A 15,523-nucleotide genomic window follows, 5' to 3' on the forward strand; every position below is an offset into this window, starting at 1 on the left:
CAGGCGATCCTGTTTAGTTATTCATCATATCTTTGAATTATGTTATGCTATGCTATCCAGTTTAGATAGACATCATATATGTGAAATTATGTCATGCTATCCGTTTTAGTTAAACAATATACATGTCAACTATTTCATGCCCTGTTTTTTCCACACTATCTATTGCATCTGTCTCTCATACAATGTCTGTACATTCAACTATGTTTCCTGTTTATCAGACATTTGAATTGGAGCGGGTGATGCCAGTATCTAGCGGACTGAAAACACGATCTTCAAATAAAATAGTGCTACCTCTTGGTGGAGATAGCACCCCGGTTGTACATGCACAAGAACCAGCCCTACCACACATAACCAAACTCTCGCAGATTGTACCCCTACTATGATGGACAGAGAACCAGCTTCACCCAATCTAACCCAACCCCAGCCGATAGTAACCCAGTTCCTGTTGACACAGCACCATCTCCACCACAGAGCTCCCAAACAAGAGCAGTCAGTAAGGTAGTTCCAGTGCCCAAAGGGCCAGTACTATCACGGCGAACCCCAACTCCACCAGTTAGTACGCCTATTCCTGTGGAGGAAGCACAACCAGCTAGTCGTAGTTTAGCATCTATCGCATTTATGTTGTTAAATCATATGTGCGTATCTTCCCATCTTGGAAATATTATACTGAAAGAAGAAGGAAAATGCCAGTTGTAGGTGTTTGTCTAGGAGTTATGTGTAAGTAATGTTATGCATGGCAATTACTTTGCTTTGTTCCATACATCCTACCTCCATGATGGTTATAATACAGCAAATTCCCATTTTTCTCTATAGAGAAGGACCGATTTGGAAACTCAGGATGAGGTAACCTGTGCTAATACCTTTGCTATCTTCAAGAATGCTTGGTGGCAGTATCGGAATTACCTGAAGAAAACGTACTTCACCGGCAAAGAAACTCATCAAATTCCCTTATGTTCTCCTGAGACACATTTACTGGACGATGACTGGGAACGCCTTGTTCTATACTGGTCCTGAACCAAGAATGTGGTAAGGTCTATGAGCTCATTTTCTATTTTTAAGTATTATATTCTTGCGTCTTACTGTACTCTGTTCATGTAGAACAAGTGCCTAAACCTGAAGAATAACTATTCTAATTTAAGATTCCATTGCTACCATAGGACATAGATATATGTTTGTTTGATGCTTTTATTATGTACTAGTACTTGGCAATAGAAGACTTGGTAGTTTAATCCTGTCCACCTTACTAATGAACTGGTTCACCGAAATGAGTTTCATATACTAGTACATGCTAAACTTGTTATGTGTCTACTTGTTTCTTCTTTTAGAATGCTGACAGAATATTGGGGAAGAGTGCCTTATTAAGCAACAGTAAAGGAAGTAATGCAGATAAGGTTCAGGATAGTGACACATCCTGTCTTGGTTTAGTGTTGGAGTTACTGGCCACTACCGCTTGCACAAGCTATTCAAACTCACTGTCTGAATCAGTTCGGTTTGTTGAGTCTCAACTACAAGCTGAAAGACATCGATCAGCTGTGCTGCGACAAGAAGCGGAAGGACTGCGGAAGTCCCTGGAGCATTCAGATGCATACTTTCTGGTGCAACAGCAAGCGTTGGAAGATTTTAGTGCCAAATAGGACAAAGTTAATCAGCTTGCTAAGCTTATTGCCAGCATGGTGGATACCCAGGATAACATTTCTTGAGCTCTTCTGAAGTTGTTTCAGTTATGCTCTTGTTTTGCTGCCGCGTTTATCTGCACTAGTGGACAATTTTGACGGCCAGTGTATATGATATGCTGCTTTGTTCCCTATATTTGCACTGGTGGCGAACTTTGATGCCCAGTGGATGTATCATGTGTAATAGCCGTGATAGCCTAGCGTTAGTTGCTTGCTTATTTATTCCTTGTTGTTCTTGTTTATTTGTTTGCTTGTAGTCATTGCAGTTCTTTTTCCGCGGTTAACTAGTGGCTGCAATAACCTATTTTTTAAAACTAGGCCACAATAACCATGGGCTAATATTTACTGTAGTGACACTGGGCCTCCTACGGGCCGTAGAAACAGTGGGCCTTTTACGGGCCATAGAAACAGTAGGCCTTCTACAGGTCGTATCATCAATGGGCCTTATACGGGCCGTATGATCAATTGGCCAAACATGGGCCAATAACAGGCCGCATTATGGTCGTAAACGGTCTAGAGTTGGAATCGTCCGTTCATGGGCCGACCGTAATGGGCCATCGTTAATAGGCCGTATTTGATGACGCTATGAAAACGGCCCAACGTATTAACGGACCACAAACGGGCCGATTGTAACCACGGGCTGAATTTGTACCACAAGCAGAAAATGACAGTAACGGGCCGTAAGTAAACGAATGCTGGAAATGAGCCCAAGAATAAATGGGCTCTGAGAAGGCCGAAAGATAACATGGGCTGGAAACGGCCCAATGGAATAACGAGCCGTTAATGGGTATAAAGTGATACACTGTTCATTACGGGCCAGTTTCACCACGGGCCATTAATGGGTGTAAAGTGATACACTGTTCATTACAGGCCAGTTTCACCACGGGCCGTTAATAGGCCAAGAGTTACATAGGGCCTCATATGGGCCGAAAGACGTCATGGGCCATACATGGGCCAGAACTGAAAACGGGCTGGAATCATATTGGATGGCCCAGATGACGCTACTAGGCCTAATTCGGATAGGGCGTAACGGGCCTTGGGTTAGCGGGCTGTAAATGGGCTATATGCGAACAGGCCGTTAACAGGCTTCCCATGGGCCGCCCCGCCAGCTTTTGACCAAGTCAAACGGGCCAGCCTTTTCACAGGAATGGGCCTCTGTTGGGCTGTGCCACGTGTCGACGTATCATAGGCGCCTATCTGACCCACTGACGAGCTGACACGTGTTTCGTCCGGCCAATAAGAATTTTACACGTGGAAATTTCCCATTGGTCGGGGCTGTTAACGGGTTATCGGATCCAAAACCCAACCCGAAAGCTTAACGGCATTCCGTTACGGTGGATGCCACGTGTCGGTCACCCTTGACGAAAGCACTCCTGTGACGCGCGATTTATCGTCATGGAAGTGGACACTTCCATGATGATAATTTTGGTAATGTCATGGAACACTTCTACGACAGCACAGGTATGACTATCTTGATTCTGTCATAAATTTGTCATGGATGTACATGCATGACAAAAAAAGTGACCTATTGTGACAAACACGTATCATCGCGGAAGTGTATTTTTTTTGTAGTGAATTTCTCTTTTGTGTTCTCGTACCGCTCGCGAGATGTGTTATTCTCACGATGAGTGTTTATTCACTTATCATTGCACGAGAGTAAGGCAAAGGTATTAGGGATGCCCAATCCTGAAATAAAAATGAATTTACTTTATGTTGTCAAATAATAAATTCCTTGGAAAGTGATGGAAGGCAGGTACCCGTGGATTTGGCTAGCCATGGAAAGTGAAAGTATGGTGGAAAAAGGAATAAACTTTATTTTCTATTTGGGAATGGCCTATGATATATCTAGCATGGAAAGTGTGGGGAACTCTAAGTCGTTTTCGTTGGTGGGAAAAGTATGCCTCTCAAAATGTTTTTATCTCTCAATTTTCGCATTGAGCTGTGGCACCTCTACAAATCCCTACTTCCCTCCGCGAAGGGCCTTTCTTTTACTTTATGCAATTTTTATTTTTCATTTGAGTCTCCATCTTCTCTTATAAAGCACCAACTAAGGGGCACTATGATCATACTTGAGCATTCGGTGTAGCTAATATGCGAGTGTGTTTCATGAATGGATCAATGATTGAGCATGATGGGCTAGGGATAACTTATTTTAGTGTTGATATTTTGAAAGGCATGGTTGCTTGTTGATATGCTTGAGTATTTAAGTCTCGTGTCAAAACTAGACTATTGCTTCGAACCATATAAAAGTGCAAATGTCCATGCTATTAAGAAAAGAATATGAGATGACATGTTAGGCAGCATTCCGCATCAAAAAATCTGTTTTTATCATTTACCTACTCGAGGACGAGCAGGAATTAAGCTTGGGGATGCTGAAACGTCTCCAACATATCTATAATTTTTGATTGTTCCATGTTGTTATATTATCATTATTGGATGTTTTGTAATCATTTTATATCATTTTTTGGTACTAACCTATTGACATAGTGCCAAGTGCCAGTTGCTATTTTGCATGTTTTTTACATGACACGTAATCAATATCAAATGGAGTCCAAACACAGCGAAACTTTTTGTGGATTTTTTTGGACCAGAAGCCATCCAATGGGCCGGAGAAGCGCCTGCGGGGGGGGCACAACCCACCAGGGCGCACCTGGAGGCCCAGGCACGCCCTAGTGGGTTGTGCACACCTCGGGTGCCCCCCGGACCGCCTCTTTACTCTATAAATACCCCAATATTCCAGAAATCCTAGGGGAGTCAACAAAAATCAATTCCAGCCGCTGCAAGTTCCAGAAACACTAGATCCAATCCAGACACCATCTGGGAGGGGTTCATCATGTCCATTGGTGCCTCTCCGATGATGCGTGAGCAGTCTTTTGTAGACCTTCGGGTCCGTAGTTAGTAGATAGATGGCTTCCTCTCTCTCGTTTGTTTCTCAATATAATGGTCTCTTGGAGATCCATATGATGTAATACTTTTGCGGTGTGTTTGTTGGATCCGATGAACTTTGAGTTTATGATCAGATTTATCTCTTTTTGTCCATGAAAGTTATTTGAGTCTTCTTTGATCTCTTATATGCATGATTGATTATAGCCTCATATTTCTTCTCTGATATTTGGGTTTTGTTTGGCCAACTTGATCAATTTATCTTGCAATGGTAAGAGGTGCTTTGTGATGGGTTCGATCTTACGGTGCTTGATCCCAGTGACAGAAGGGGAACCGACACGTATGTATCGTTGCCATTAAGGATAACAAGATGGAATCTATTTCTACATAAATAGATCTTGTCTACATCATGTCATTGTTCTTATTGCATTACTCCGTTTCTCCATGAACTTAATACACTAGATGCATGCTAGATAGCGGTCGATGTGTGGGTAATAGTAGTAGATGCAGGCAGGAGTCGGTCTACTAATCTTGTACGTGATGCCTATATAATGATCATTGCCTAGATATCATCATGATTATTTCAAGTTCTATCAGTTGCCCAACAGTAATTTGTTCACCCACCATTTGCTATTTTTCTCGAGAGAAACCACTAGTGAAAACTACGGCCCCCGGGTCTCTTCCTTAATATATTTTCCTTTGAGATCTATTTTCCTTTGCTTTTATTTTCAGATATATTCAACCAAAAATAAAAATACCTTGCTGCAATTTATTCTATTCGAGATCTATTTATCCCGTCTATCATATTTTTCTCACGTCAGTTTGCTAATTTGTGGCACCGTTACCTGAAAGGGATCAACAACCCCTTTAACACGTCGGGTTGCGAGTATTTGTTATTTATGTGCAGGTGTTGTTTACGTAGTGTTGCTTGGTTCTCCTACTGGTTCGATAACCTTGGTCTCATCACTGAGGGAAATACCTACGGTGGTTGTGCTACATCATCCCTTCCTCTTTGGGGAAATACCGACGTAGTTCTAGCAGAACGCTAAAAACGGCGCTCGTGTCTCCTTCCTGAGGGTTGTTCGTACGTCAAGGGGGACCCCTGAGCATCACGACTCAGACGCCTCATTGGTCACGTAGCCCCTCACCCCTTGGTCTTGTCCTGGTGATCCGGACGCCCCAACGGCGGCTGAGGTATGCGCGGGGCCGGGCCCTGCCGTTGCAGAACGCTAAAAACGACGCTCATGTCTCCTTCCTGAGAGTTGTTCGTACGTCAAGGGGGACCCCTGAGCATCGCGACTCAGGGGCCTCACTAGTCACATAGCCCCTCACCCTTGGTCTCATCCTGGTGATCCGTACGCCCCAACGGCGGATAAGGTATGCGCGGGGCCGGGCCCTATCGACGCAGAACACTAAAAGCAAACAGAAAGGAAATCGCGGAGTCCTAGAAAATTATTACAGAACATATTGTGTCTTAAGGTTCAAAAAAGAAGTTCTCACCCATCCACGAGGCATGGTAAATGTTGTGTGGTTAAAACGGGAGGAAGCGCCGCCTTCGGATCTCTTCTTCATCCTTGGATACCACCGTCGCTCACCAGGGGGGGGTGCATCGTTGACAACGTCGCCGCCATCCTCGCCACTAGCCCCGGTCATGGGGTCAACACCAAGGAACTTATGCAGCAGGGCATCCACCTGCTTCTCCATGGCCTCGGCGGTAGCATCGTGGAACTCTGGGGCCACAGGTTCGAGCAGCGCGCCAAAGTCGAAGCTCGGGTCCCGAAGGTGGAGGTGGCTGAAGATGCACATCGCGGCTGAGGTAAAAAGCGCGTGGCTCTCCCACTCCACCATGGTGCCCACGCCGTTGACGATGCCCTCGAGCGATGTGGCGAGCTTGGGGAGCAGCCCGGCGAGGCCCTCCTCTGGACTAGCCAGCGGTTCCTCGTACCCTTCCCCATAAAGGGTCCGCAGTGCCGTGCGGGACCTCAGCTCGAGGGAGATGAAGGCGTCACGCCCCGCGGCGGCCGCCTTCTCAGCCGCGGCGAGGGACTTCTCCTGGCATCCAGCTCGGCCTTCTCCTCGGAGACAAGCTTGGCATGGGACGCCTGGTCCGTCTTCGTCTCCTCCTTCAGCTTCCCCAGGCGGCTCTGCTCCGCGGCCTGTTCCTGGGCTTCCTGCTCCAGCTTGGTGTCGCGGTTGGCTGATAAACCCACAAGTATAGGGGATTGCAACAATTTTCGAGGGTAGAGTATTCAACCAAAATTTATTGATTCGACACAAGGGGAGCCAAAGAATATTCTCAAGTATTAACAGTTGAGTTGTCAATTCAACCGCACCTGAAAGACTTAATATCTGCAGCAAAGTATTTAGTAGCAAAGTAATATGGAAGTAACGGTAACGGTGGCAAAGGTAATAGTAATAGTTTTTGTAGTGATTGTAATAGTGGCAACGGAAAAGTAACTAAGCAAAGATCAATATGTGAAAAGCTCGTAGGCAATGGATTAGTGATGGATAATTATGTCGGATGCAATTCCTCATGCAACAGTTATAACATAGGGTGACACAGAACTAGCTCCAGTTCATCAATGTAATGTAGGTATGTATTCCAAATATAGTCATACGTGCTTATGGAAAAGAACTTGCATGACATGTTTTGTCCTACCCTCCCGTGGCAGCAGGGTCCTATCGGAAACTAAGGGATATTAAGGCCTCCTTTTAATAGAGTACCGGAATAAAGCATTAACACTTAGGGAATACATGAACTCCTCAAACTACGGTCATCACCGGGAGTGGTCCCGATTATTGTCACTTCGGGGTTACCGGATCATAACACATAGTAGGTGACTATTGACTTGCAAAATAGGATCAAGAACTCAGATATATTCATGGAAACATAATAGGTTCAGATCTGAAATCATGGCACTCGGGCCCTAGTGACAAGCATTAGGCATAGTAAAGTCATAGCAACATCAATCTTAGAGCATAATGGATACTAGGGATCAAACCCTAACAAAACTAACTCGATTACATGATAAATCTCATCCAACCCATCACCGTCCAACAAGCCTACGATGGAATTACTCATGCACGGCGATGAGCATCATGAAATTGGTGATGGAGGAAGGTTGATGATGACGATGGCGATGGATTCCCCTCTCCGGAGCCTCGAACGGACTCCATATCAGCCCTCCTGAGAGAGATTAGGGCTTGGCGACGGCTCCGTATCGTAAAACGCGATGAACCCTTCTCCCTGAGTTTTTCTCCCCGAACATGAATATATAGAGTTGGAGTTGAGGTCGGTGGAGCCTCATGGGGCCCATGAGACAGGGGGCGCGCCCCAAGGGGGTGGGCGCGCCGCCCACCCTCGTGGACAGGGTGTGGGCCCCCTGGTGTTGATTCTTTCGCTAGTATTTTTTATAAATTCCAAAAATATTCTCCGTGAAGTTTCAGGTCATTCCGAGAAAACTTTTATTTCTGCACAAAAATAACACCATGGCAATTCTGCTGAAAACAACGTCAGTCCGGGTTAGTTCCATTCAAATCATGCAAGTTAGAGTCCAAAACAAGGTCAAAAGTGTTTGGAAACGTAGATACGATGGAGACGTATTAAATCCCCCAAGCTTAAACCTTTGCTTGTCCTCAAGCAATTCAGTTGACAAACTGAAAGTGATAAAGAAAAACTTTTAGAAACTATGTTTGATCTTGTTGTTGTAAATATGTAAAGCCAGCATTCAAGTTTTCAGCAAAGATTATGAACTAACCATATTCACAATAACATTTAGGTCTCATGTTTACTCATATCAGTGGCATAATCAACTAGCGACCAATAATAATAAATCTCGGATGATAACACTTTCTCAAAACAATCATAATATGATATAACAAGTTGGTATCTCACTAGCCCTTTCTGAGACCGCAAAACATAAATCTAGAGCACCTCTGAAGCTCAAGGACTGACTAAACATTGTAATTCATGGTAAAAGAGATCCAGTCACAGTCATACTCAATGTAAACTAATAGTAATGCATGCAAATGACAGCGGTGCTCTCCAACTGGTGCTATTTAATAAGAGGATGATGACTCAACATAAAAGTAAATAGATACGCCCTTTGCAGAGGGAAGCAGGGATTTGTAGAGGTGCTAGAGCTCGAGTTTGAAATAGAGATAAATAATATTTTGAGTGATATACTTTCATTGTCAACATAACAACCGAGAGATCTTGATATCTTCCATGCTACACACATTATAGGCGGTTCCCAAACAGAATGGTAAAGTTTATACTCCCCCACCACCAACAAACATCAATCCATGGCCTGTCCCAAACAACGGGTGCCTCCAACCAACAACAATCCTGAGGGATTTTTGTTTGCAATTATTTTAATTTTAAGCAAGGGACTGGGCATCCCGGCTAGCAGCCATTTCTTGTGAATGAGGAGCAGAGTCCACTCCTCTTGAGAATAACCCACCTAGCATGGAAGATATAGACAACCCTAGTTGATACATGATCTATTCGAGCATACAAAACATAATTTCATTTGAAGGTTTATATTTTGGCACATACAAATTTACTTGGAACAGCAGGTAGATACCGCATATAGGAAGGTATGGTGGACTCATATGGAATAACTTTTGGGGTTTATGGAAGTGGATGCACAAGCAGTATTCCCGCTTAGTACAAATGAAGGCTAGAAAGAGATTGGGAAGCGACCAGCTAGAGAGCGACAATAGTCATGAACATGCATTAAAATTAATCAACACTGAGTGCAAGCATGAGTAGGATATAATTCACCATGAACATAAATATCATGGAGGCTATGTTGATTTTGTTTCGACTACATGCGTGAACATGTGCCAAGTCAAGCCACTTGAATCGTTCAAAGGAGGATACCACCCTATCATACCACATCACAACCATTTTAATAGCATGTTGGCATGCAAGGTAACCATTTATAACTTCTAGCTAATTAAGCATAGCATGAGAGCAAACTATAATCTAATTGTCATTGCAAAACATGTTTCATTTCAAATAGGATGGAATCAGGAATGATGGAATTAATCATATTTACAAAAACAAGATAGGTCGAGTTCATATAAGCTTTTCCCATCTCAATCAGTTCATCATATATCGTCATTATTGCCTTTCACTCTTGACAACGGTGTATATAATAAGTGCACGTGCATTGGACTAAGCTGGAATCTGTAAGCTATATACACAAGAGAAGACAAAGTAATATGGCTCTTTGTTAGATCAACAATAATGCATATGAGAGCCACTCAACATTTCATGTCTCCCTCAACCCCAAAGAAAAGAAAAGAAACAAAACTATTTACCACGGAAAGCTCCCAACAGCAAAAGAAGAAACGAGAAATGTTTTGGGTTTTCTTTTTAATTACAACTACAGCATGGAAAGTTAAACTAGCTAAAAGCTAAAACTAATTTTTGGTTTTTTCTTAAGGTTTCAAACACACAAGAAGAATGTCTGGAAAGAAAATAAACTAGCATGATAGTACAATGAAAAAGTATGAGCACTGACAACTAGCATGAGTGTGTGAACATGAATGTAATGTCGGAGAAATACATCCCCCCAAAGCTTAGGCTTCTGGCCTACGTTGGTCTAGGGCCACGGCTGGCCTGGTGGATATTCCAAAGTTGTAGCTGGTCGTACTGAGATGCAGCAGCTACTGCCTGACGAGCTGCAGCTTGGGAGGAGAGCTGCCTCCGTGCTCCTCTCGTTACTCGTTCGCCTCCTCCCTCGTATAACATTATCTCCTTTTTGCCTGAAGTCCAAAGAAAGTAGGAGTAGGGAGAGCAACATAGATGGAGTGTGCCGTCTGGTCAAAGATTAGTAGTACTGGAGGAATTGTTCACCTCTCCACAAACTGGGTGGCGAACCATAGCATCATACATATAGCAGGAGGCAACTCAATATCATTTCACGTATGGGTATATCAAGATAGTTAGCTACACGAGTTGCATAAATTCCACCAAATCAAATCTCCACTTATACTGGTTGTTGATGCACCTACGTGCATGCAACAATAGCCCCCAAGTATATTGTTTATCACCTAATATTGCACTCTTGAGGACACTAAGATCTGGAACACACATGTGACAAGCCTCATCTTTACCGTTATTGCATCTACCAATGGAAGGGAGCAAAAATAATGTGTGGAAGGGAAATTAACTTCCTATGGTTAGCTTGTGTGATTTCCCTAGATTCCCCCCATGATGATACTCAGAAGTCTTTATATTCAGATTTTTGAGGTTCACTAACCACTACTAGGAAAAGGCCTGCTAGTGGCGCACCTGTTTTGGCTACTAATGGCGCACTACAGGTGCACCACTAGCATCGCGCCATTAGAATTTTTTACTAATGGCGCACTCTGGTATACTAATGGCGCACCACGCAGTGCGCCATTAGTATATCCCACGGTGCGCCATTACTATGCCTCCCAGGGGGGCATATTTACCCATGTGCTCCGGATGTGACGCCCCGAGGACCGTTGCGCCAGGTGTTTTCCAGTTATTCGTTGTCTTTGAACATGTTCATTCGCTGCATGTTGCATCTTGCCATGTCATCATTGTTTGCATTGCATCGTGCCTCTTGCCATTTTGCATTTCATCATAATCACCATGTGCAATCGCATTCTTCATGATGTTGTCTTGCTCTATTCTTGTCATTTGTATCAACCCCTTCCCATCTCTCTCAAATCTACCCATGTGTCATCACCCTTCCTTCTTATTCCTTTCATTTTTGCAAGTGCCATTTTCTGTCATCCATAAATGTTCATTCTTTTCCTATAAATTACACCTTTCCTTTTAACCCCTCTGTCAAATTTCAGATCATTTGAGTTGTTTTGGTTGGGTTCAAAAAATGGTTCAAGTTTGAATTTTAATTCAAACTTGAATTATTTTTCTGTCCTTAAAAATTCCCAAACCACTTTTATTAAATCGGGCATATTTCATGGTTTCCAGAAATATGTCCCTCTCTCCTCACATCCATTCCAAACCCTCTGTACTTTCTTTCTATTTCCGTTTATGCAATAATAGTAAAGACAAATAAAGGTAAATCAGAAGAAAGAGGAGTGAGAGAAGAGGAAGGGAGCCTACAGCAGACCTTCTGGCCACTTGGCTTCCTAGCAACCGGCCACCTAAACAACCTCCTATAGCCGCAGGCCCACTTAGGCCCAGCGCCAGTGCCCGTAACCCTAGCCCGCACTTTGCTCGACCCCTTTCTCTCCTCGCTCGGTCGCTCCCATCTCTCTCCCAATGCGCCGCCACCAACGCATGCAAGAGAGCTCCACCGCCCGTTTCCCCAATGCCGCCCCTGCCGGAGTTCCTCATCTCCTCCACCCGATCCGGCCGGCCTCCGCCGCTTTTGCCCGTTCCCGGCCGGATCCCGCCAGCAGGGCCCCGTCCCTGCCTCTGTATCCTCCACCATCGCGCCTCGTCCTTGCGCCTGCACAAGTGACCTCGCCGGAGCCTTGCCTTGCCCGCCGGTGAGCCCCTTCTCCGGCGACCCCGTCCTCTGCTCGACGGCCTGCCTCGACCTCCTCTACAAGGACGACCCCGCTCCTCGTCTCCTTCGTCCGTGTCCCTTCCATCACTGCACCTCCTGCCCGCCGGCAGGGCCTCGTCCCTACCTCCGGCGCGACCAGCTCGTCCCTCGCCCTATGAGATCACCACCGCACCACTGCCTCGCTGCTACTGCTGCTTCGTCGTCCAGTTCTGCTGCCTCCCGCGATTCCCCGCCGCCGTCGGCGACCACCAGGAGGACGCCGCCTTGTGCCGCTCCTCTCCCTCGAATCCTCGTCGTGGTACCGCGCGTTGCCCGACACCCCTGCTGCTTCGCTAGAGCACTTTGCCGCTTCAAGTCCTCGCCGACCTTCCTCTGTGTGCCCGCAAGCTCCACCGACCGTGGGTTGTGTATCTTTCGCTGTAGGATACGTCAAGATCACCTGGTCCAAAACCACCGCAAGCCCTTCTACACAAACTGCCAAGTACCTCTATGTATCGGATGTCGCCAAGTACCACGACGCCTTTGGGAGACCCATGAACATCAAGCTCCTCTGCCACGAACGGTTACAGTGTTGTGGACCCGACAAGTACCCTCTTTGGACCGCCAAATTCCTTTACCGATGACTCGAACGTCTACGAAACATAAACGACTACCGTAGCGCCGAAGACCTTGGATGCTCGAACGAGTACCGAACGAAACGCCAAGTACCACTATCGCCGAGTACGACTACTTCAATGATGATACGAGAACAACTACCGTCGACCCTCGAAGCCTCCGTGGACGTCAAGTCCCTCGCCGTGATCCCGAACATCTATGGAAAATTGTGCAACTAAGAACGTGAACGACTACCGCCACCAAGATCACGAGTACCTCTACCGTTGTCATGTACCCCTACTTCCACTACCGAACGTCCCGAGAACGTCTACTTCCCCTACACCGCATCGAACTTGAACCCCTCCGATAACGCACGCTTCGAAGGTATAACCATCGAGACGACGCCCGTGAATGAACGCATGTGTGATGTATGAAATGCTCGCGTTTGCACCGTGCCCGACATTTTTTCTTGCATGTTCCCCGTTGCCATACCGTCGTCTCGTGGGACACTCGTTTGCCGAGATCACCCCACCATCCTTGCATGACATGCTCCCGTCACACTCTCTTTTGCACCGGCATCTCAATCGAGTTATCGGAACCGGAAAGTTGCCGTGACATCATTTTTGGATTCGTTGTCGTGGCACCCTTTTTGTTTCCTCCACGATGAAAAATGCTTCATAATGCTCTTGTTAACATTTTCATAAAACCTGCATAAAACTTGCACATGTCATCTGCCTCATGATAACAACATCTAAAATGTTTAAAATTGTTGTTGCATTAAATTACTAAGCATATGGGGATTTACCGGATTTGTTGTTTGTTATATCCGGCCCCATTTAAATTGTTTAAATGGTATAGTTTTGTTATGCTTCACCTCTTGCCATGTTAACCAACATTTAATATTGTTGAGTACCTAACCGAGAGTGAACTAAATAATTGATGTGGTGTTCCGTCAATATGCAACGGAGTTGCATATTGAGCTCCACTTAATTTGTAGGATTGCTTGTGCACTTTGCCATGCCATGCTTCATTAAACCGGACATGCATCATACTTGATTGTGCATCATGCCATGTTATGTGATGGTTGTTTACCATGTTGTTTGCTTCTTTCCGGTGTTGCTTCTTCGGGTTGGTTCCGATAACGTCGTGTTGTGAGGATCCGTTCGACTACGTCCGTTTATCTTCTTCATGGACTCGTTCTTCTTCCTTGCGGGATCTCAGGCAAGATGACCATACCCTCGAAATCACTTCTATCTTTGCTTGCTAGTTGCTCGCTCTTTTGCTATGCCTATGCTGCGATACCTACCACTTGCTTATCATGCCTCCCATATTGTTGAGCCAAGCCTCTAACCCACCTTGTCCTAGCAAACCGTTGTTTGGCTATGTTACCGCTTTGCTCAGCCCCTCTTATAGCGTTGTTAGTTGCAGGTGAAGATTGGAGCTTGTTCCATGTTTGGAACATGGATATTTTGTTGGGATATCACAATATCTCTTATTTAATTAATGCATCTATATACTTGGTAAAGGGTGGAAGGCTCGGCCTTATGCCTGGTGTTTTGTTCCACTCTTGCCGCCCTAGTTTCCGTCATATCGGTGTTATGTTCCCGGATTTTGCGTTCCTTACGCGGTTGGGTTATAATGGGAACCCCTTGACAGTTCGCCTTGAATAAAACTCCTCCAGCAAGGCCCAACCTGGTTTTACCATTCGCCACCTAGCCTTTTTCCCTTGGGAGTCACGCCATCCCAGGGTCCATCTTTATTTTAACCACCCCCCGGGCCAGTGCTTGTCTAAGTGTTTGGTCAAACTAGAGCCCTTGCAGCGCCACCTCGGGGAAACTCGAGAGCTGGTTTTAGTTGTATGGATTGCTTATCCGGTGTTGCCCTGAGAACGAGATATGTGCAGCTCCTATCAGGATGTCGGCGCATCGGGCGGTCTTGCTGGTCTTGTTTTACCTGTCGAAATGTCTTGTAACCGGGATTCCGAGCCTGATCGGGTCTTCCCGCTAGAAGGAATATCCTTGTTGACCGTGAGAGCTTGTGATGGGCTAAGTTGGGACACCCCTGCAGGGATTTGAACTTTCGAAAGCCGTGCCTGCGGTTATGGGCAGATGGGAATTTGTTAATGTCCACGGTTGTAGAAAACCTGAAGTTGACCTTAATTAAAATACATCAACCGCGTGTGTAACCGTGATGGTCTCTTTCCGGCGGAGTCCGGGAAGTGAACACGGTGTTCGGAGTTTATGCTTGACGTAGGTTGTTTAGGATCACTTCTTGATCATAGTTTCTCGATCGTGCTTTTCCTTCTCTTCTCGCTCTTATTTGCGTATGTTAGCCACCATATATACTAGTCGCTTGCTGCAGCTCCACCTCATACCTTTTACCCTTCCCATAAGCTTAAATAGTCTTGATCGTGAGGGTGTGAGATTGCTGAGTCCCCGTGACTCACAGTTACTTCCAAAACCAGCTTGCAGGTGCCGTTGAACATGCAGATGACGCAACCCAGCTCAAGGAGGAGCTCGATGAAGATCTTGTCCTTTGTGTTGTTTCGTTCTAGTTGATCAGTAGTGGAGCCCAGTTGGGGTCGATCGGGGATCTGTGTAGCATTTGGGGTAGTCTTCTTTTATTTTGGTTCCGTAGTCGGACCTTGATTGTATCTGTTTGATGTAATGCTTTATTCATGTAATTGTGTGAAGTGGCGATTGTAAGCCAACTATGTATCTCTTTCCCTTATGTATTACATGGGTTGTGTGAAGATTACCTCACTTGCGACATTGCTTTCAATGCGGTTATGCCTCTAAGTCGTGCTTCGACACGTGGGAGATATAGCCGCATCGAGGGCGTTACAAATCTCTCTCT

This window comes from Triticum urartu, chromosome 6, assembly GCF_003073215.2.
Source record: "Triticum urartu cultivar G1812 chromosome 6, Tu2.1, whole genome shotgun sequence".
NCBI lineage: Eukaryota > Viridiplantae > Streptophyta > Magnoliopsida > Poales > Poaceae > Triticum > Triticum urartu.